At 43.2% G+C, this 23,687-nt stretch overlaps 1 long non-coding RNA gene across 1 annotated transcript; it reads right to left on the bottom strand.

Annotated features, from left to right (window-relative positions):
• Nucleotides 1-3,710: 3,710 nt before the first annotated feature.
• LOC142786699 (uncharacterized) lies at nt 3,711-16,731 on the bottom strand. Its single transcript, XR_012889121.1, has 5 exons — nt 16,570-16,731; nt 12,812-12,969; nt 9,429-9,502; nt 6,322-6,405; nt 3,711-3,862 (listed from the first exon to the last, which is right to left on the bottom strand). It is a non-coding gene; the product is annotated as an uncharacterized LOC142786699 (long non-coding RNA).
• Between the last annotated feature and the right edge of the window lie 6,956 nt (nt 16,732-23,687).

Genomic DNA, 23,687 nt, shown 5'->3' on the forward strand with positions numbered 1-23,687 from the left:
AAGCGAAGGCCTTCAATGTCTCATACTCACAGGGACAAGTGTTTGGCTGCCTGGCACAGTGCCAGCTGTGACGTCTCCCCGTCATGCGGGAGGATAAATGAGCTAAATGAGCGACACACTCCGCATTCCAACGCCCACGTTGGAATGCGGAGTGTGTCGGCAGGATGCGCAAGGAGCGAATGAATGAATAAAATATTTTTGCAAACATGAAGTACTGCAATCAGTTCAAGAGAGGATCGGGTCCCGATTGCAGGACTCCTTTCGTTTGCACTGCAGTTCGCGAGAATACGAATCCGTGTGAAACGGCGGCGGATGTCTCACTGTAATTACGTGAAGGCATGGTCTCCGAGAATACACGGTAGTGCAGCAAACGGCGTGACGCCGGACGATCTTGGAGTCCGTGGTAAGGGGAAAATCGCGCGTGACGTATCACAGAGAGCATCCGTCCGGCGCAGCCGGCGCATTAGGCTTCGGTTTTTCAGGCATCGTAGTCCGGAAATTTTATGACACATCTCTGCAACCACGTGCGTTATTTTTATCAACTTTTAAACAGTAGTCTCACCACAGTTTGTGACGCAGAACAGCTGCGCCTTCCAAACAACCACAACAACCGCACTAATTTCTGCCTTCATTCGTGCGCCTTTTTTCTGATTGAACACAGTGTTTACCTGTCACGCTGTGACAGCTGTTAGTTGGCACTTGTCCTGTGCATGCTCATTTTATATCTGCTTTTCGCTTCAGGAGTTTCTAGCTACTTGTTGTTCTGAGTTTGCGATTTGTTGCTATACCATGAATTCATTCACCCTTGTGGTGAAATAATTCACCATAAATGCTCAACTACCTCGCTGAAGACGCGCTTCACTTTCGTGTTACACCGGTTTCTAAAAATAAGGAACAACAAAACTCTTTTAGGTATTTCTGGATGCCTGTTCATTTTAAACGCCTTGTATAGTGCGTTATGTACTGCAGTGTTAAAAAGGGGGCCTGCCTCTACGTGGTCAGTGCCAACGGCAACACGGTGTTCCATATCGCTCTGCCGAAGCTGACATTTTAGAGCTTTAGCAACTTATAGCATTACAGTAAGCAAATTCTATAAAACGGTACGGTAGTGCTCCTCTTCCCCAGACGAATCTTGTTTCATTAACAATCTGTTGGCTTACAGGCGACATTGAGGCGTGACATCCACGCAGCTCTTTTTTCCTGTTTAGAGACGCTTTTGTCATGTCGGGGCTGTTTCTCGGAAAAAAGGTCAACGACCAGAAGAGGAGGAGTGGTATGATCTTGCCGAACCGCATTCGCGTACCGTATTTCCGAACCTGCTTAAGATTCAAGAAAAACAACCCAACTATCGCCGTGGAGCATCAGCAACGTCGTCGAATGGTTGCCGGTTAGGGCCATGTCAGCAGCAAGTTGTTTTTTAGATGCGAATCATCTTTTCGGTGAGCTTGATCCAGTGACGTCCACGCTCCCCTGCGCATGCGTGTTCCCTCCACGTCTCTCTCCTCTCCTCCGCTCTCTGCTCTTGCCTCGCAACGCCGACGTAGGCAGCGTGTGCTAGCCAACGTGCACTCCCACTCCTCTCTTCTCTAGGCATTCCTACCTGTGGCGTTTACACTTCCCATTGCGCATGCGCGTACCTTCTCCCTTTGCTCCTACACTCCTTTCTCATCGAACACTTATTTTTGACAACACTACCACGCTTTGCGCTCGTATCTAACGTGTTAGCATACGCTATTACCTTCTCGACGACAGCGATGTGATCATCAAAGCTAGAAGCGAAGCCAGCCGGCTCACTGAGACGCTCGTGGCACTGTTTTTAGCTGCGAAATGACCTTGCATTGCCGCTCACAATCTCGCTAATGGTTTGATTGATATGTGGGGTTTAACGTCCCAAAACCACTATATGATTATGAGAGACGCCGTAGTGGAGGGCTCCGGAAATTTAGACCACCTGGGGTTCTTTAACGTGCACCCAAATCTGAGCACACGGGTCGCTAATGGTTTCGGAACAGTCCTTGTCTTGCAGAAATCACACACTCTGAACGATACTTTATTCAACACAGAATAATGTGCCGTAACAAGGGCAATGTATTCAATGTTTATCCCGACGCCGCAAATGGCGATGTCAGCAAATAGAGGCTCACTTTCTTATTCCATACTCGCTACACTCCATCTCCTTGCCTTGCTCATGATGACGGGAGCGGCGACAGGGACATGGCGTCACCAGTGGCATGACAACTCACGTCTCCCGACTGGCTTCGGCATTGCATGCGAAGGTCCGACGCAGCGACAAAAATAATTGTCTAGTCTGATGCATGATGGACATGTAAAGCGGAAGCGCGGTGTGACGGAACGTCGCGGAATGTCAGCCGCTTAATAGCGAGAGTAGCCCACGAAATTTCAACGTTTTTCAACCTGTGACGGGCTCAGCATTTTAAATATATTTTCTCCTAGGCTGAACATAACATTAAAAGAGTTGGACCTTGATTTGAGGTGCCTCATTTTTGCTTCAAAATGCAAAAGAATTTTTCTTGACTCAAGTAGAACTGTAAAAACAAGCTCTCTGCTTAGAGCAATAACTGACGTGACCAGAACTTTCTTTGGAGGGGGGACGCAAAACGTGCTTCTGCTACTGGAATCTGGAAAATGATCAAAGTGTTGCATTTTTCTTGTGTCCCCGTCCATTCAGCGCTACTTTTCTCGTCATGTAGCAGGAGTACCTACGTCAGGTACGGCTTCGCCAAGCTCCGCTCACACCCTTTCCGCGCTTGAAGAGGGGCTGATGATTTTGAATAATATTGTTCGACGCATGTGATGCTTCATATGCCAGCATTTTATGTCCTGCATAAAAAAGAGTATATTTGATAATTGTTTGACAAGTCGTGTATTGCGACCACATTGAAAGCTAGCAAGATAAAGATTCTTTGCGTAATCACGACGAAGATTACTGGGGACATTTGTACATAGCGTCATTGCTCGTTAGCGACAGTGGTGGTCAACCGTAGCTAGACGGGAGGTAGCAAAAGAACATTATATCTGACAAAAAAGATACGTATCAAGAATGACTCCACGATATGTTCAGCACAGGCCCCCTGTAACATTCTGCTAAACTTTTTATGTCGAACTACAAACCACGCGGCTTAACAGTGTTTATAATTTACAATGGGGATTCATGTGTTTCCAAAGGGAGGTGTTCAACTGTACTGGAAAGTCATGTGCTCCGTGATGCGATTCTCTAATTTCACTACAATGCTCCAGTAGGTGTCTGTAGCACGAATACGGGAGTTGTGTTTGATAAAGAGCTTTTTAGAAGCTTGGTCGGCAAGCCTACATTGCTCGAGCCTTGTGTGGCGGCGGCGGCTGGCATGTTCCTACAAAAATTCATGTTCCTACATGTTCCTACAGTCTTCCTACAAAAATTTTCTTGCCAGGAAACGCCTCGTGCCCCTCCGAGCAAGCTCATCTAACATTATTCACGTTTTGTATATGGTAGTGATTTTTTTTCAGTTACGGTTTATTCCCGCTCACCTCAAGTTCAAATATGGGAGAACGCCATTGCTACCACCGAGAGGTTCGACCCACAAGCATATTTTCGAGAGTCACTGGAATATTTAAAGTCAGTTTGATATCGTTGTTCAACAGTGGCTTCTTTATTTTAGGTACATGCATTCGTAAGTGAACATTTATCGTCAGCAGGAGATGACGCCACCTCTTGCACCACCCCCGCAAAAATAGGTTCATTCGCAGGAGTCGTCATAAATCATGTATTTCTCCGGGCCACAGAGGAGCTCGTACACAAACTCACAGCACGTGTCCCTGCCGTTAAGCGCCTCGTCGGTGAGCCAGTAGCTGCAGCCAGCACCTGCGGAATAGGTTATCAGCAACTTTAGTTGGGAGGGTGAACGTCACAACGTGTGCGCTTTCACTACGTTATGAAGTGGGCGCAAAAGAAGCCGTAGCGCATGGTACTTGTTCGGTCTGGCAACTTGTTCAGTAACATACTTACGTCCCACTCCTGCAGAAATAGGCACGCGTCTTTGGAAGCGACGTGATCTTGATTTGAAATCGTATATATTAGTAATGGCTGAAGTAGAATATAGGGCTTGCCGATTTCCCTGGATCATTTGTATGGATCGCGATCCAAGCTTACGAGTTTTGTTATAGTTGTTCACTGTAAATTATTCGTTCGGCTCTGACACGCCAGAAGCAAGATATAATATAGAGGCATAATTTGTTTGGAAATAACAGTCGAATTTCGACAATGTGTGGCTATTCAGTTGGCATGAAATTCTATTCACGTGGAGCTTCCTTGCATTTCCACCCGATATGAATGCAGGTGTGCAAGCACCTGCTAAGCTTGTGCTTGCACAAGCTTAGCAGCCCGAAACACGTCTAAAACTTTACAGGTGGTTGTATTCGTTTAAGGGGCTGCTAGCTTACGCGTTTTTACGATGGCGGTTTATTAGTAGGTACGTCAACCTCCTTTCCTTCTTTAGCAAGCAAGGCGATCTCTGAATTGCTTTTGATTTTCTTTCAGAATGTTCTCCAATTGAAATGCCACAAGTGTTGACAGCGGGGAAAAAGAACTTTTTTCCCACGCCGATAGGCTATGCCTACATGCCTCTACTCCCTCTGTGCCTGAAAACTCAAACAATAATTACGCTCTAGAACAACGTTATGTCTTCCGTTTTGTTAGCCTGATTTAGCGTTTGCACTAAATAGAGGTTTTTCTCTGGACAAGTGTCCAAATATGTATACCAAAATTCACTTGTGAGTCATTTCAATTTACCGTCTACAGCTCATCGCAACCGGCTTAAGACTTAGCTCCCCAGGATACATTGCCATTGTGGCTACCTACGCAATACATTTGTCACCCCTTCCTGTAGCCCACAACTGCAAACGACAGAATATACCGGCCTTATACCAAATAAAATGCATGTGCCCATCCTCTAGGCGCCTTCCTGAGCTGTGTGCGGGCATTCCAGAATGATGAAAGACGGTATTTACAATTTTTGTGGTTCGATAAGCATAATAAAGCATGATATTTTGTTTTGATTTAGTACAGTATTTTACACATGAAATAGCTTTTTCGCTCTCTGCGTTCAATTGGTGTCTCCCAGCTGCTCTAAGCGGAACCCCCTACCTGTTTCCACATGTGTATTTTTTTTTCATTCATTTCGTTTTCTCTCTCTCTCTCTATCTAGCTATTTATCGAATTTATTTACGCAGCTGCACGATAGCAGCATGTGCTACAAATCCGCTTCTACAGCGAAAGCTGTAGAAGCAGATTGCGTGCACGGCGTGCACGTGACTCAGGTCACGTGCACGCCGTAGTTGTCCACTACTACCACCACCAGTGTCTGTAACCACTATCACACAAAATAAGAAAAAAGTCAATGAATTAAAAATACTAAGGACGCATTGGGATTCAAACCTGGGTCTGCTGCATGCCAGCCCATAATTATACCACTGAGTCACGCTGGTGCTCGGAACCCTTTGTCAATTGGCACTAGGCAGGCTTAGTGTCGGGAAAAGAATACCATTAATAATATGAGTAAGAAATTATTATAGAACACCAAAGGAAGAACCAGGTGTCAGATAATATGAAATGCACGACGAGTAGGTCGTCGAATGCTCCAACTCTTTACAAGTGCTTGGTTTTGTTCAGCTATTAACTATGGCGCATACCTACTGTGGGAGGTTGCGGGGATTACAAAAGCTTTTGGCGTAACTCTTCATTGTAGTCAGCCACAACACACAAAAATTGCACCAGGTTCCTTGCAAGTGAGCACCAGGTACCAAGTTTCTCCAAAGAATGACGAAGAATGGCATAGTGGATGCCTGCCTACTACACAATGTTTAATTACGTTGAGGGTAACCTGCAAGTGTGCCCGATAGAGCTACCCAAAGAGTGTTAAAAGTGTTCTTAAAGGCCGATCTTCTAGCTTTCGATGTGAAAGTGCTGCACGTTCAGCGCAGACCTGGTGTTTTTTTTTTTTTCATCAGTTGACTACTGAATTCAGTAATTGCACAAATCATGTCATCCACATAATTTTTACTAAAGCAGGGAAGCGCTATCGGCAAACTTATCGTATTGTTTAGGTTGCTGTCTATGCTACGAAATCTGACACAGTTTCTCTTTTCACGTCGCTACCACTTGTGGCATGGTCCAACTACTTGGAGTGGGCGTTTGCGTGACGAGGAAACCGCTGCCACAGAACAAGGGGTAATTTAAAGAATAATTCAAGGTGCATGCCGAGTTGTACACAGTAGGTGTTAAGAAATAAAAAAAATCAGCGTGCCGTCAGCACCTCTACTCACCATTATTTATGTAGTTGTGTCTGAATACTTTGCATTTCTTGCAATCTCTGTACGCTACTGTGAACACAAAGTCTCCAAGGTCACCTTCAGAAGTTAACAAGAAAGGATATCACTGTCAACATTCACTAGTTAGCTACGCTCGCAACAAAATTTCTTTACCCACTAATGCAACATGATATATACTTTACATAGTGAAAGTGCACGCATTGCCGTTTTCTTCAGCTTGGGCGAAATTTGTTTAGCAATGCCTGTACGCGAGCAAAAATGACGTGTGATGCAGCGAACGTGGCATGTCGTTTACAAATGAATATTTTCGTCGTGTACTCTTTTAAGTATGAATGTGAAATATCTTCAGTCACGTCTCCTGTCTAGTTGCTGCCTTGACGCCTAATAGTCAATGCTATCAAGCTAAAAATCTTTCGAAACTGCTCTGGAACAACATATTGAAATGACCAAGAATTGCAGGCGCACAGAAATACGGTCCCACAATTTCGCTCGTGTGATCGGCACAAAAAAGAAGACTTTCACGGCAATAAATACCCGCAAGAAAATTTGTTTAGGTCTCATTATGGGGTCTTCGCAGAAATGTGTTTGGACATGCGCATTTCACAAAAGTGCAAGCAAAGTATCATAAACACTACTGCAGTGTTCCGTTGAGGCGTTTAACTAAAAGTATGAAGAAAAAGCCGTACATTGAGTTTGTTGCTACAAGCACTCATGATTTAACAACTGCCCTCAAGATCAGATGGGATAAAGGTGATATGCGCTGTGGAAAAGCGGCCGGTTGATACATGTTGATTTGTTTTTATTGATGGAAGGGTAAAGCGTGACCAAAGAGCGCCCTAACAGGCAATATAATGTTATCTCTGACTATTGTGATACAATGACATACTGTATATGACAGTGTCATAGCATAAAGCTATGGCAAGTGGTGGTGACGCCCGAAATGCTAGTGTCGTAAGGGCGTGATCATGACCTCCATGCAATTTAGCCTGAAGACTAGTAAAGAGATGCCTTTGTTTAAATGAAAGTGCTCCTCTATCAACTTCTTTAAAATACCGCTTTAAAGACTGCATTGTAATATAATTTAAAAACAGTCTACACCTTTTGCAAATAACAAACAACTCTTGGTATCTAAAAAGAGGGTTCATGTCTCAAGTATTTTTGAGTGTGAAATAGATCTGGGTGACTAAATAGTATCCCAAAAAGCTTTTCAAGAAACCTGTTATATTGTAGATAATTGTGTTTCAGGATAAGGTGTCTGTGTATGATCGAGGTGAGGTCTATCAAAAGTCAATAGAGTAACTTCTCTACGCTGCACTTTTTCTGTATTCAGTCAATTGCCTTAGTAACGCGTGATCACGTGTTCCTTAAGTTTTTTTTTTTGGCATGCCCCTGTAGCTGTCAGCAACTCATTAGTAGGTTTTTTTTTTCTTTATAGAAGGCTTCAAGCGTGCGGTTGAAAGATGTGGTGTTGTCCGGCTGCATACAGTCGTTATCCATCTAGTTATTGTCATTTCAACGGCTTCGTCTTAAATTAAGTTCCAGTATTATTCCCTCCGTCAAGGTGCCCCACACATCGCGATAACATAGTTTAACGCGTACGATGAATATAGCGCTAATAAATGTTTATTTATTACCAATTTTTTCTATTTATGTATTCATTTCAAACCATTTACTATACTCACAGATTTCAGAAGTATCATAAATTTGCATGAATTAGTTTTCTATTCTATTCTATAGTTTACACGGTGCAGTATCTGACCGTAATTGCATTCTTTCCGATTACATGACGTAAGATTCAATGAAAGACGGCCCGAGTGGACGCATGCTTGCGACTTCGATGTACGAGTGTTAGGTTCTTAGCTGGTTTATTTAAACAGAAGCCTGTGGCATGCAGACTTTTTATCCTGGAAGCAGGTTTGAAAGTGAGCGTAGAGGATGCACCACGCTATTTTTGAGGAAACTATGGTGAGGACGCTTTCACTGAAGGGATCAGACGCTTTACCAAAGGGCAACATCTATGTCATCGTAAATTCGACTCACGTGGAGTGATAAGGGCTATGCAGGACCACAAGGCACTTCTCGTGCAGAGTGGAACTCCTGATGTCGTTGGTTATCAGCATGGTTCTTAACAATTCGTGCTTCAGGCTAAACTAAGATGCTCGACTCAATTGTGCGCTTTCAATCTGAAGTCACCACTTACTAGACTAGACATAGAGAGAGTCTAGCGGAACAGTTCAAAATGCACCGTTCACACGGCGCATACTGAATCATAAACAAGACGTAGCATGTTATGGGCACCCTGTGTAATCGAGTGGCACACTCTAGCGTCATAATCAAGGCCTAATTATATGAAAAAATCTGATAGGAAGTCAACACTCACCTAGTATAACGTCCCGGTATGGCAACTAGCCAAAACTCTGAGTAGATTCATCATCTCGAGAGTTTTTCCTTCAAGATAATTATTTTACGAAGAAAGTAAGCTTTGAATATAATGAGTGTCTAGAAACTAATGCTCAAAGAATACACGGTTGTTAGTCATTGATATTAACAATGACACTCGGTATTGCAGGTCTTAATCTTGTGGTGTGGGGAAAAAATAATTCAAGTGTTCTTCTGAGGAGCAAACTTCTGTCTTATCTTCTCACCTATAATTTTAGAATTTTGATGCGATCAACCGTACTTTTGACACGCAGATAAAAATGTTGATGATAAAAAACAATGTGGAGAAATGTAGAAGGGAAGTTATCTGAAGTAAATATGTTGCAAATGGAAAGAAAGGGAAGTGGATGAAACAATAACCTGCTGCTGGGGCAAGCACGGGACTTGCAACCTGCAGCTCGCGCAATACGGAGAAAATGAGAGATTATTGTGAAAAGATTGCACCTGGCAGTGAACGAAACTAACCATAACTAATCACGATGATATTGCCGATAGCTAAAGCAGCATATCACGTGTGTGCTTGCATTTCGAGTTAACTCCAGTATTCAATACACGCAATGTGTTCACCTAATAAACCATCACAAGTCATATAGAGCCCTAGGAAAATTCGGTAGTTCCATTATCTTCTACCAGTTATTTTACGAATTGAGGAACCTTCTTACTGTTTCTTGGTTGATAGTAGATCACGTTTTTAGCCGTGTAGCCGGGTGACAACGTTAAAGTAATTGTGACATCTCTGCAAGAAAGGAAAAAAAAACGTGTGTAACGAAGCATATAACTCGCATGAGCGGAATAATAAATGCATTACCCAAGTGTAGGCTCTCATTAGCGATGTTTGAGAAAGTGGGTGTCATGGACGCAGAACACACTAAGCCTAAGTGAGACACTGATAACATACCCCGAAGGTATTGTACAACGAACTGATAATGATAGTCAAGAAAATCAGGTCTAACGTAATGAATAGCGCTCCGCAATCTGTAATAATGCATTTCTGTATCGTAAGAGCTCGCTCTTTAGCCAGCGCTGTTACCAGCCACGTCACAACGACATTCAGGGTCATTGCTGTTATAACTAGGTGCAGCTCACAATATATTGTTTTGTCAGAGATAACACTAGCAAGTATAAAAGCTCCAGAAAAACTGCTTTTTATCAATCGTCCAAATCAGCATACTAAGCAGCATGACGCAGTCACACAGCGAGCACCGAAAATGAAGTATAAGGCGTGCAGTGCGTTAACGGTTACCATCGCTGATGGTTAAGAGACTCGCTTCGTATCGTATAGACCAAACGCGAGCCAGCAGTGTGCTACCCTAATGCCAAAACTTGCAAGCTCCTGCAGCAGCACTTACATTTTGCACCTGTCGAGAGTTTCAAATTTTCGCCATCAAAAAACGCTATTAATGTATATTGTTTTCAACTGTGATGGTTTGATTAAAAGTCGTTCTGCAAGATGGAAATGCAAGATATGTATAAATATGCACGTTGGTTGGCCAGACTAATATACCTTCAGAAGATATTTGGGGCACCTAAAAGCATTGGTGTCTCATTACCAAAGCATAAATCTCACTATGACCTCACTAGCATAACGACATGCCGCCGTTGACGCTGGCTTTGGTGGAGCAGTTCCATCAGTATAGCAAAATTTGTGAAGCAGCATGACGTAGCTTAACCCCAGTCACACGTGCCAACCAATGCATGAATGGCAAAACCAGAATGTGGTCCCTCGAAAAGGTCTCTTGTATGCTTCGGGCTAGTCACAAGTTGGAAGCCAGTAGACACAGAAACACTAAGTCTCCGGTGCATCGCTGGCCCGTGGAGCTATTAACAGCAGCTTCCCATACGTTGAATATATCCTTGCGCAACAAAAATGCACTGCTGGGGGTATTTTCGAATACATATTGCACGCTAGCGTGGCGTTTAAGTGCACCCCGACTTGAAGTAGCCTGAATGTCAGAGGCTATGGTCTGCTTAATTTGCTCTTCATTGGAAGGTACTGTCCCCTACGCAAATAGAGATGTTTTGTGAGCTCTTTGTACGAGACTGCAGGGTCCCGACTCTCAACTAAAAAACCTCACCCTCCACCACCACTAGCTACACAGCCCGCTAGTCCTTCCGCTGATAAAGCCGACTCACCCGACTTACTGAGATCGGGCTCAGTCTATTCTATTTGAGCATTGAATCAAACGAGTATGCGTGACTCGATGTTCTTGTCCCGAAGGATCTGCCCGAAGACCGCTTCTAAGATCGTGCCCTCGGTGAAAGCTCTGACGGCCTATCTCGTGTAGCCCCGCCGCAGTGGTCTAGTGGCTAAAGTACTCAGCTGCTGACCCGTAGGTCGCGGGTTCGAATCCCGGCTGCGGCGGCTGCAATTCCGATCAAGGCGCAAATGTTGTAGGCCCGTGTGTTCAGATTTGGGTGCACGTTAAAGAACCCGGTGGTCAAAATTTCTGGAGGCCTTCACTACGGCGTCTCTCACAATCATATGGAGGTTTTGGGACGTTAAACCCCACATATAAATCAAATCAACCTATCTTGACTAGCTTTAAATCATGGACCTACACTTTTCCCGCAAGGCCAAAGTTGCCGCCGCTTGCTCTGCCAATTCGGCCGCCATAGCCCGGAGCAACACGACTGCCGAAATAGCGATACTCATTACGCGACGTCAAACATAACCTTGTTTTTAGGCAAATTGAATGGCGGGAGCGTGATGTTATAAGAGACGTCTGTCCTCTGCACCGGTGACACGCAGCTGTGCTATGGAAGTGCTGACGCAATTGGCCATATCGTGCGAGTTCTCGTGAACAATAAATGTGCTCTGGTGTAAACTTGTGCGTGAAGAACGGCCAGGCCTGCGCGGAACGCCTAGCACAGACACAGCGAAAGCTGGAAGAGCCACCTTTCTCGAGCTTTTTTAAATACTCTGCTGGCAATTACAAAAAAAAGCGCACTTGCATGGCACCCACTACGCCGTATAGATAGAATATTTTGTGTAGTAGGAAAAGAGAAAGACGAAGAAGATGAAAGGCCGGAATGCAAACTAGACGAACGCTCGGTTTGTGACCCTGCACTGGGGATAAAAAATGAAAAATAAAAAAGAGGAAAATGCACCATGAGCTTTCATTTGTCATTCGTCACACAAGCATAGTACACGATAAAAATTTTAAGAGATAGTGCTCACTTTGTTGAGGCTGTGACTGTGTTCATTAGGAATTATACTGAGGCTCTTGTAAGGAGCTCGAGCAATCCACTATGCTATTACTTGTCATTCGTCACACAACAATTGTACACGCTGAAACTCTTAAGAAACAATGCTCACTTTGTTCATGCTGTTACTGTGTTCATTAAAAATTATACTGAGGATCTTGTACGGAGCTGGAGCATTCCACGTTCACTTACTACCTGATTCATATTGTTTGACGCGTGGTTGTTACATAACAATTTTAAATCGGTTTATAGCACATGTGAACGCAGTTTCTTACGCAGGACAACGCTATTCTATGAAAGCTTCACAGGGTTAGTTTGCAACTGAGTTTTGAGCGCCGGTGCAGCTCAATGGTTGAATGCTGAGCAGCCACGCAGAGTGGGTGGGTTTGAGTCTCAATGTATCTTCGGTGTTTTTTACATTTTAGCTGATTCGCGCAATGGTGGTTATGAAAAAATGAGCTGACAACTGCGGCACCAAACATATCCTTGTGATCTCATAACAGCTTTCGCTATGAAACTGTCATGAAAATCTATAATCAGGAAATTTCGCGTAAAAAGACCACAATTTTCAGAGATTTATTAATACGCTGCTTGAATACACGGTATTATTCGCATAGTAGAAACACTGGCTTAAATAGGCTAACTGATACATGTATCGGTCATTCTTGGTCCTCTAGTCACACAAAGATGTAACACTGCTAACCGTATGTACGAGTACATGCAGCACTATACGCTCAGTCCGTTACGTGCTTTGAGAATGGCTATAGAGTCTCATTTGCGAAATTCGCTACAACCTTTGTTTGCTCTTCGGTAGTGCTCTCAAAGAGATCGTTTTGCTTACAGTAGGCCTTCAGTGCCGTATGCGAAGGTGGTGTTTAGGGACGAGCCGACGAGATCTCCAGTGGGACCTGTTCTGACGCATTTCGCATCTCCTCCAAAGTATGGGTCATTCTCGAAATTGCGGTAAATCTGGTGTAGGGTCGACTCAAAAGGGAAACACTGAAATGAAAGTATAGTCACAGAAAATTAGGCGAGCTTGTGAGTTAACACTGATAGCGTACATGTGCGGCACGAAATGATAGTAAAGGCTCGGTCCGCCATGCACATATACTGCCGAAGATGCCACGCCCACTCGGTTAGCCGCTACCTAGTGCTAACCTGCTGGACGGGGTCATAGAACAGTTGGAACCCACCATTCCGATAAAATGCAATGCACATGAATGTGGAAACTTCATTGTACAATATCCGAATTTCTAAGGCATATATAGCTTCATTCTTATAACACAATTGATTTCTGTATTGATACGAATCAGTTATCTCTCCCTAACATACACTGAACAGAAAAATGCACTTACATAGACTGGCTATTTGGAAAGTTAATATGTTGAGACGAAGTGCACTACAAGGAGGAAGTGACAGAAATGTAAAAGGCAATATGGGTAACCAAGGTTGCGTTTCGCTGGCTAACATACATATAAAAAGAGGACATGGAAAACGATCACCTACCTAAAGTTAGCTGAAATTGCTTTCTCTTCTTTCGACAAATCACGAAATTCGCCCAAAAATCACAGGCAGTAAACCCAACTCGGGCGTATCAATCATTGGCTGTTTGAACATGGCGTGCTCGGTCGTTGCACAGATCGCCACGTGAGGCCGCTACTTGTCCACGCGTGCGCGCGCGATCACACTGAAAAACCCGCGCATTCGAAGAAAAAAAAAAGAAAAAACTGCTCAAGGTCTGGAGGCGCTCGTGACGTTTTTGTTAGCCCCTCGCATCACTCCCTTCTTAGCTTACAGCGCTTTCGTCACGACGAGAGATGGGAGAATGTGATTGCAGCGTGTGACAATTCTTTGTAACTCCGCTCGTACCGTATACTCTTAAATTTTTGCGGCATTGACTTTTGAAGCAACACGCTTTTTCATTGAATTGATTTCATGATTACTCAAAAAAGTTTTTCAAGGCCCCTTTGAGATCAACGCCCCGCCGCGGTGGTCCAGTGGCTAAGGTACTCGGCTGCTGACCCGCTGGTCGCGGGATCGAATCGCGGCTGCGGCGGCTGCATTGCCGATGGAGTTGGAAATGTTGGAGGCCCGTGTGCTCATATTTGGGTGCATGTTAAAGAACCCCAGGTGGTCGAAATTTCTGGAGCCCTCCACTACGGTGCCTCTCATAATCATATGGTGGTTTTGGAATGTTAAACCCCACATATAAATCAATCAAATCACCTTTAAGATCTACAATAATATGCCACGTAAAATGAAAGGAACAAGAACTTTTCAGTATAATATGAGAGCAGGCATGGCTGGCTTCGCAAGCTTTCAATATTAAGAAACGTATACATCTTTGTAGCGGTGATACATCTTCGTTTCTGCACATTTATAAATACGAGCTCTTGTCTTCGTGCATCTCATACAACGATTTTATCACTGTTTCGTCTTTTTTTTCTTGAAAAAGTACCGTTTGTGCGCGCAAGTACGAAGGCTACCTTGGACGTGTGTAAATGCATGGACAACTGAAGGAATAAAGCAGTTGGCAGTCACCAACCATGCGTATCGCTTATTTTTTATTTTTTTGTAGAGTATCCAGTGCGTCGGCGCTGTTACTTTTATCTCGGTGCTTGGAAGATATTTTTGTTAAAGAAGTCAATAAACAGAATACTAACGCACCTATTTTCTGGCATCTCCAATTCAGTTCACATAATGGAAACGTTACAAAGTATGAATTTAAACACATGGCAAAATTTTCTGCATTTAGTCTTAATGAACACTAAAATATACTTCGTCCTATGCATGTAAAGTTATACTATACGATAGTTTTGAATTTTGTATGATGACCTTGTTTCTTTTAGTTTACAAGTTATTACCTCCTCTGAACATGAAGACCGCCGTACAGGACGGGTATAACACAACAGGTCGATACGCGCGGAAAACAAAAAGGTGAACAAGAGTTAAAAACAAAAGCTCAACTAAAGTAAAAAACAAGCTTTATAGCTGAGCGATTCAGCTCTAAGCAATCAACTAGAAAGTACACAGGCATCAAGATACATTTTCAGGAACACTGCTTTAAGCAATTCAAGTGTAACAAAGTAAAATGATGAAGTGCTTATGCAGCTAAGTTGTTCGAATCGTTAAATATGCACAGAAAAATGAAAGCATTTGAATAGGTTAGTTTGGCAACATAGGTGGTGAGAGCACTTAGGTGTTGTTGGTGTATGTTCGTGCTTTCTTCCCGTTTTTTTTATTCCCTTGTCTTGATGATATAAGTATGAAATATCTGTTTCCTTACCACAACTTGTATATGTATGCCCCGCCGAGGTGGTCTAGTGGCGAAGGTACTATAGGCTGCTGACCCGCAGGTCGCGGGATCGAATCCAAGCTGCGGCAGCTGCATTCTCATTGAATGCGAAAATGCTGCAAGCCCGTGCACTCAGATTTGGGTGCATACGGTGTCTCTCGCAATCATATGGTGGTTTTGGAACGTTAAACCCCCATATCAATCAGTCAAAGAAATTTATTCATGTATTTGTATATCTAATAAACAGCCTATTATATCTAATAGCACGTCTAACTAGCATTTTGCATTTTGCTGCACTTACAGAACTTGAAGTAGAAGAAAAATTGGGGGATCCTTAAGCTTCGCCTTTAAGAGTTAAACGTGATAGCGAAATCCGGCCTCTAGTGCACCCTTCGACTGCTAAGTGCATAACTAATAATATGTTTTGTTACATACACACGTACGCACACAAACACGCATAAAGTAGATTGGACCAGCGTGCCCTATAATCACCGAATGGGCTCGTTTTCGTCGTAACACCTGTCGAACAAGGTGCGTTAAAGGGGCCCTGAAACACTTTTTTCGAATAACCATGGAGTGAATTCACTACAAGAGTTTATTGCCTCACTAATGCAACGCCGCATAAAAATGAATAATCCGTCCAGTGCGAGTGGATTGAGTTACAAAGGTTTGTCGCATGCTGCAATTGCATTATCTCTTCTCTCGTCCCGATGAAAGCACTTTAAGCTATGCAGGGAGGGATGGCAGGACAAAGAAACTACCCCACCTCGTAACATTGAGCACTTTTTTTTTCGAACACGCGACCTTTTCAGTGAATCGTGCGCGCACGCGTGGACTAGTAGCGGCTTCCCGCGGCTATCTCGGTAACTTAACTTTTCGATCACAGGCGTACAGACGATTTTTCGCTCAAAACTAACGGGGCCGGCGCCGGCGGCGGGTTTCCTTTGACACGAGCTCTCTATCGCTATCGCGTTAAAACGATTAGGATTTAGAATGATAATAGTGCCTCCCCAAAGGACAGTCACCCTATTCACAAACAGGGATTACCACTATTTTGTTAAGCACTAAATTGAGCGAAACCAACCATAGACCGAGCTCACTAAGAGATCGTAGTCTTGATGAGTTCAGGTGCATGGACTTTTAGCAAGAGACGTATACCAGTTCGACGCCACTCATTAAGGGCTGTCATCGAATAAGTAAGCATTGCAAGAACGACGACTATTGGCTTCCGCTCTGAAAGTTCCTTCGGTTGTAGGCTGGCAGCGCGTTTCATATTGATAAGTATTTTCGTCCGAGAAACTTACGGTGGTTTCGTCCTGATAGACGCCGAGACGTTAATTGATGTCAGGCCATCTATAACTCGCCGCTGCGCTGGCAGTTGTGAAAGTGACCACTGTGAGGGCAAGTGCGACGTACGCCATTCTTATAACTTTGCCGGAGAACGACCGTGACATTCATTGTAAACGCGTGTTCTTTTATAACAGAAACATCATTTGGTGAACGGTGGCCACGTGGCTCGTGCTGAGTGTACTGGTTTTGCGTGTCCCCACTTTCACATCTGCACGGGGGAGGTCATTGCCAAACGGAAACGTGCACGTCACTCAAAAAACATCACAGCGATAAATTGAATAGTGAAACGATGTGCCCTATGTTTTTTTTTAATTTGGCATGCATGTACACATGCGTGCACTGCAATGACGCACACAGCTAAGTCTGCATCAGTCAATTAAAACGAGTGAATCTTTCTTTGGAAGAGTTGCGATAACAATGTGTCCTGTGCCCTACTTCACTTTAAATCGCAATGGAGGAGTTCTGCTGCCCAGGGCATAGTGCCACTGAACGCATTGGGATCGAGTAAAACTACTCTTACAAGTGCGATTGCATTGCTCGTATTGATCGCAGTGAAATTATGTGACGGTTTCTCAGTGCAAATTGCGTGCGTGTGATGAATGTATGGCGAAATTTATGTCCTCTGTCTTTCCTGAAATTTGATACAACGTAGATTTATGGATTAAATTGAAAATTGAAAGCATTTGTAGGCCTGGTATTGTATGCCGAGACTCTCAGTATTTCGGTCTAAGAGCCACAACAAGGAAGTTGGGATAATCGCTGAAGTGTTAGCTCTATTGCATACACTTTCACTAGGAGGAAGAGCTACTTGAAATATGTACTATCAGAGTAAGAGCCTCAGTCTGCCTTAATCACCTTAGCAAAGCAGCATGCAGTAACTGGGATGTTTAGTGTCACCATCGTGTCAACATTAACTCGGCAATATAACCTTAATTTTTTTGCACAGATTTTTTAGCTACTTCGATCGTGAACCTCTCGCTATGCATTAGTGGAAGTGATGGGAATGTGTATGTTTTTCAGTAGCTCAAACTAATACTTGCGATGTGAAGTTAACTTGGTGTACTAGTATTTTTGAGAGCTAGAATACCTTACAGCTTCATGTAAAACAATGCATAATGAATTACTGTAGTCAAATGCTACATCCTCAAACTTTAAAAACACCCTGACTATATTACTTAAAAGCTCCTATTCCGACATCCATCTCACATGCATTTCTTTTAGTTTAGCTTGCTTAATTAGAAAATTATTCTGAAGTCAACAACCAGGTATAGAATGCTCACAATTAAACACAAATCGCATTTTAAATACAGAACAACAACGTAACTATTGCAGACGGTAATTTTACGTCATTGTTCCCTACTTACAACATTTATGTTCCTTTTCAATGCTTTTAAAAGGTGCCGCCGGTGACACCCATGAAAGCGTGAGGCCGTTTACACACCACATTATATGATACACTGAAAATAAGCACTCAATAACTGATGCGGAATTAGCCCTACACAAATATACCACGAAATAAGACTTAAAGGGGCCATGCAACACTTTTTGAGCATAGTCAGAAAACGCTACCGATGAGTAGTGGAGGCTACCGAGAACACGCAAGCCAAATTATATTGTGCAACACGCGGCCCGGAAGTCACAATAACTTCTCAAAGTCAGCTAAAAATAGCTTTCTCTTCTCTCGAAAAATGACGATAGAAACTCAAAAGTGCCTCGCCACAAATGGCTTACTTGAACGTGGTGTGCTCGGTCGTTGCAGAGATCACCACGGGAGGCGGCGAATTGCCTCGCGTATCGCACTGAAAAAAGCCGCGTATTCGAAGAAAATAGAAGAGCAAAAAACGCCAGGACTGCGTGGAAGGCGCAGCACGGTCGCAGCGAAAGCAGGAAGAGTGGCTTATCAGAGAGTTTCTAAACACTATATTGGGTAACTACTGCAAACACACTTGCTTGATACCCACAATGGCATTGTTAATAAAAATGTTTAGGTAGTAGGCTGGCAGTCTTTGTGTTATTTTGCATCCTTCGTCTGAGAAGCATAGCATACGCTAAAGTATTGCGAGGAACTTTGTGCCAATTGTTCATGCAGTGGCTGACGATGTTGAGAAATTATGCCTGAAGTGGTTATGCGCCACAGTTTAGGCTGAAGAAAAATAAGATTTTGTAATTAGATGTGGCATTGGACGCCCCACTCAGCTATTCGCATTGTTCGACGACTGGTTCTTCTTTCGCTGTTTTAAAACGCTTTATAAATCATAATAACGCAATTGCTTTCCTCACGTCAAGCATGCCTAAGGCAAGTTTGCCAAGAAGTCCCAAGTGCCATTGTGGATCAGTGGTACAATAACTGGGGTGGCACCCAGCGGACCCATGTTTGAGCCCCACTTTGTCACTGATGCTAGGTTTTCTTTTTTATTTCACGCGATGTGGTTACGGACTTGGCGGCAGTGGTGGCGGTGGACAGCTGAGTGTGACCGGAGTTGTGATCTAAAAACAACAGCTTTCGCTGTTATTAGATCGCCAGCTACCAAACGTATCCTACAGTAAATCTCCACTTTAGTAAGTGCTGTTGGGTCCAATAAAAAATCGCAGCATATACACAGAGTGAATGAAGATGAGTGGGACGAAGCGTCCATCAGCCCGTCCATGCTTCCGTTCGTCCATTCGTTCTTGCTTCCGTCCATCCGCGCGACCATCAGTGCGTCTATCTTTGCGTCCGTCTAGCTGTCCTTGCATCCATTCGTGAGTCCGTCCATCCATCGGTCTGTCTGTCTGTTCGTGCGTCCTTCCGTCCGTGTGTCCACGCGTCTATTCATTAGTCCGTCCGTCTGCTGGTTTGTCTGTCCATCTGTCTTTGCGTCTATTTAGTGAACACTCCAAGTACCGCCAACTTTCATCGCGTATCCCCTGTGGCACATACTCGCTCTCGAGCGGTTATGTGCCACTAATGGCTACGTAGTACTACATACATACAAGGGATGGACAAACTCAGGCCTTAAGGAGCTTCGCACCTAAAAGTGTTTCAACCCATAGATTTTGAATGGTTAAATAACTGAAACTAAGCTGTGTGGTCATCTCGAAACCCAGAATCTCAAAACGCTCCTCACTAATATTCAATCAGAAATGCCCCAGCGTGCCGGACTCCCAAACAACGCAAGCATCTCGAGTTTTTATATTTGGCGTTTTTGGGTTTATGTAGCCCCGCGCACTTTTGAAATGTATTATATTGTTTGGCATGTTGCTGAGAGTGGTCGAAGAAAGCGCATGGTTAAGATTTGACCCTTCTTGATTAAAAAATACAACCCTTTTGATGTTAATTTCTACGAAATATATGTTTCTATGAAATGGAACCTTTAGCCCAAGCTATACCATCTACTTTATATAATTTACTTTTCATGAGAATTTAAAGCACGGCCACGCGCTTGATTAGAGGACCTCATATGTGAGAAAAAGTCTCACACCTAGCTCGTCTACCATTAAAGAAACGGCCGCACACTTTCGCCAGATACACGTTATAAATAGTGCTAGCTCGAACAAAACATGACGAAACGGAACGCTGTACGAGAGAGCAACTACACTATTTTTCATGAAGTTGTGTGAACTTGAGCGTCAACTTGAAGTGATGTCTAAATTTGGCATTTTGTGGGGAAAAGAGAGTGAAAGCAAGCAACGCCTGAGTCGGTTGCAGGCTACATTTTCTTTACAAAACAAGTTCAGGAAAAAAAATATTCATGTTCACGCATAGGTTGTCTAGGTGCAATAATGCATCAGTTCGTGTTAGCCCAAGATCACAAGATATTGACGTTTTGCTAAGATATGAATAATTAAGCAGCTGCCATGACACAGTGCATTGAAAACACAAGCAACGAGACCCACTAGTTATATTTATCATGAATACCATAGATTTGCAGGCTCGGCCAGGAAATTTTTATTGAGTGGCAGCATAAGGGAATCCCTAAGACACGTGTGAATCCACTTTGTATATTCGCTGAAAACATACTGAATGCTACGCGTCCTCAATATGCTTTTATTTCTGACAAGCGATACTACAATACCAACATATACGCTAAGTCAATTCACGTGCGGTGTTCTTCTCATGCGTAAAGAAATATGAGCGCATGAACACCAGTATGTTGATCGTAAAACTATATAGCTTTCTTTTCTTACGTCACTTTCGCATACAGGCTGTTCGTACATAACAGAACATTTTTGTTTGTATTGACCATGTATATAACGCTGCATGTACAAGAGAGGAAGAAGCACTGATTTTTCAAATACACAAGTCAGGGAGTGAATCGCGACTTTTTACGGTATGATAAAATTATACATCGGATGTAAGTGGTCTTGATGGTTCTCTTGCTCTAAACTGTACCTAACGAATATAGCCTGCCCAATATTCTTGTTTTTTAGCGAAACCACAAATAAAACACAACGAACCTTTAAAATCGCATCCTCTGAGTCACTCATTTATATGCGTTCTATCCAGCATTTTAAATATTCATGCAGATTTAAAACGCAAGACAAAAAGAAGTTTCAATGAGAAGCTGTCAGCTAGTACAGCGCGCACGTGGCGTGCTCGAAGTTTTGCTTATATTGTCGGCGAGGTCCTTGTGTCCGTTAGACAATTTGAATGAAACAAACGCGCAAGAACAACACAAGTAGTAAATCGCAGATTGTTTCCGCCGACATGATGTTCCAACTCGCAAGGGGATCGAATTTTTTTTTCTTTTCGGGAAGTTCATATGTGCCTCATGCGTTACTCTTGCATGGGTTATTTCTCACTCTAGCGTTTTTTTTTATATATACTAAGTGCTCTCTCCAATGGTGAAATAGGGAACTTCGGACTGTCGACAATGCATATTGTGTATTTTACAGCACGCAATTTTGACTATACGAGATGTGCAGGTTCACTGCAGGGTGCCCAAGCTTCTCACTTCACGTGACCTTTGTGGCTTTTCGAAGCTCAGGAGAAACTCCAGCTCAGGCTGGAACTTAGGCAAACACGCTTTCTGTATAGCCTTCAGTGGTGGCTCGTACATCTTTGTTAAGGCGTAACTAGACCGCTTACTAAGCGGTAAAAAGATATACAGCATGAAAACTGCTTTGCTCCTCGGAGCAGCCGTGTTCGTTTACACCAGCGTTTCGTAATTACGTGAGGCGAAATCAAAACTAGTTAGTTACCAGCTTTACTTCGCATAACGGTGCAATTTGTTGCGATGGCATTTATTTCTTCGCCTTAGCAGCAGGACTTGTTTTCTTTTACTTTTTACGCCCTTCTTTGTGAACATACTTTGCAACCGCGCGGAACAATTTTCCCAGATATGAGCAGTGGGAAATTTTTTTTCTTCTTTCCTTCCTGTTAGCTCACCGTTTTTGTCAATATAACAGATCTGGATTAGTAGATGCAAAAACAAACATATGGTAGTATTGCCATGTAGCGAAAAATTTCCAGCAATACAGAATTATTATCACGACTCATGTATTTCTCTAACAGAGTTTTCTTAAACAGACTTCTAACAGAGTAGGAATGACATGTGTGAGCGACGCGCAACGCGACTAACTGTTGAAAACTGAGGTTCCAGTTATTTCCGGTGCCAATCGTTGGGTAAACGCATAAATAAAGCCACGGATTCGACACAGAAAAATGTTGCAACTTCAATCAGCCAATCTGATCAAAGTTTAAAAAAATTCATTATCATGTTAAAGTTATGCGCCAAATCCTTGATGGCATACTAAAAAAACAAACGCTTCGCGCTTAATATTATCTCTCGTAATGAAGCTATTGAAGGAAGATTGTGTTAGGTTCTGCAACCACAATTTTAAGAAACTGAACCGCTTTATAGCTGCATTTCACCAATGCTCTTTTAAATGCATTCTCACTGCAACCTTAAAGTGCTTTAGTCACTCATTTGCCACTTTTATTGACCGTACATTAAGCGTCTATGGGGGCACACTTATAATGTAAGGCAGAGAAAGAGGAAAGGGTGATGCTTTATTTTTATGTAATCGAAAGAAGACACCAGTACGGTTGTCATACCATGTGCCTATCGTGGTCATACCAGTTTTCTAGGTCAAGGAGGCATTGGGGCCTGGAGAATAAAAAGAGCGAAGAAAGCGTTGAAGCTTCGATAATGGCACCTCATTATATTCCTGGATTTTAGTTCACATCGTAGTTATTGCTGTACACTACGCGTTCACTTTCTATAGCAGCATGACGCTGGATACTGCCACAAATGATCAAGTGTATGCTTGTCTACTGACACGGCGGAAACCAATCGCGCAGATTCAGCATATTACTGTGGCATTCTGCGTTCCTGCAGTGTGCAGCCCGTTCAGCTTTTCAGTGTGTTTGTGCGTAGCGAAAATTGCGCTTTTGACTTGACACACTGAAAAAGTAAATTGCAAGGGGCCCACTTGATCGGCTGTATTAACACAAGTCCTGATTGTGGCCGCTGTCAGTTCCCAGAAACGCTCGAACTTATATTCTGCACCTGTCTAGCGTACATAACAGAATGTGAGCCACTCATCTTTTTGAGTGGATGATATATAAGTCGATCATTAACCGATGAGGTAGTCTTAGACCCTTGGCCTGAAGTCAGCAGCACAAATTCGGTTATAGAAATCATCGCAGCATAGTTAGAATTCCTGGACCCGAGCGTAACAAGACCATATTCTCATCTCCCTATCTCACCATTGTCATTCTTCCCTTTTTCTATTCCCTGTCATGCTTCCTCAGTGTAGAGCAGTAGACCAGAGCAAACTGTAGTTGAGGCCGACCTCTCTATCATTCTGTAAAAAAGTTATCTCTCTTTTTTAAATTTTTTTTCTCGTAATACACGTGTTGTTCAGAGGTAACGCTGAAACTGCAAATGTATTTGAACATAAAAAAGAATAGTAGCGGCATATTGTTGTTAACCTAATGCAGTTCTCTCTTATTTTTTACCAACAGTTGAAATATGTTGAGGCCTCCAGCACGACAGCCTATATATTCGAAGTCTCTGAAGCACACGTGCTGGCGACGTTAGTGTGACTTTGATGGTGATGCGATATGACCTAAATATAATTTGCTGAA

Source organism: Rhipicephalus microplus, unplaced genomic scaffold, assembly GCF_043290135.1.
Source record: "Rhipicephalus microplus isolate Deutch F79 unplaced genomic scaffold, USDA_Rmic scaffold_28, whole genome shotgun sequence".
Lineage (NCBI taxonomy): Eukaryota > Metazoa > Arthropoda > Arachnida > Ixodida > Ixodidae > Rhipicephalus > Rhipicephalus microplus.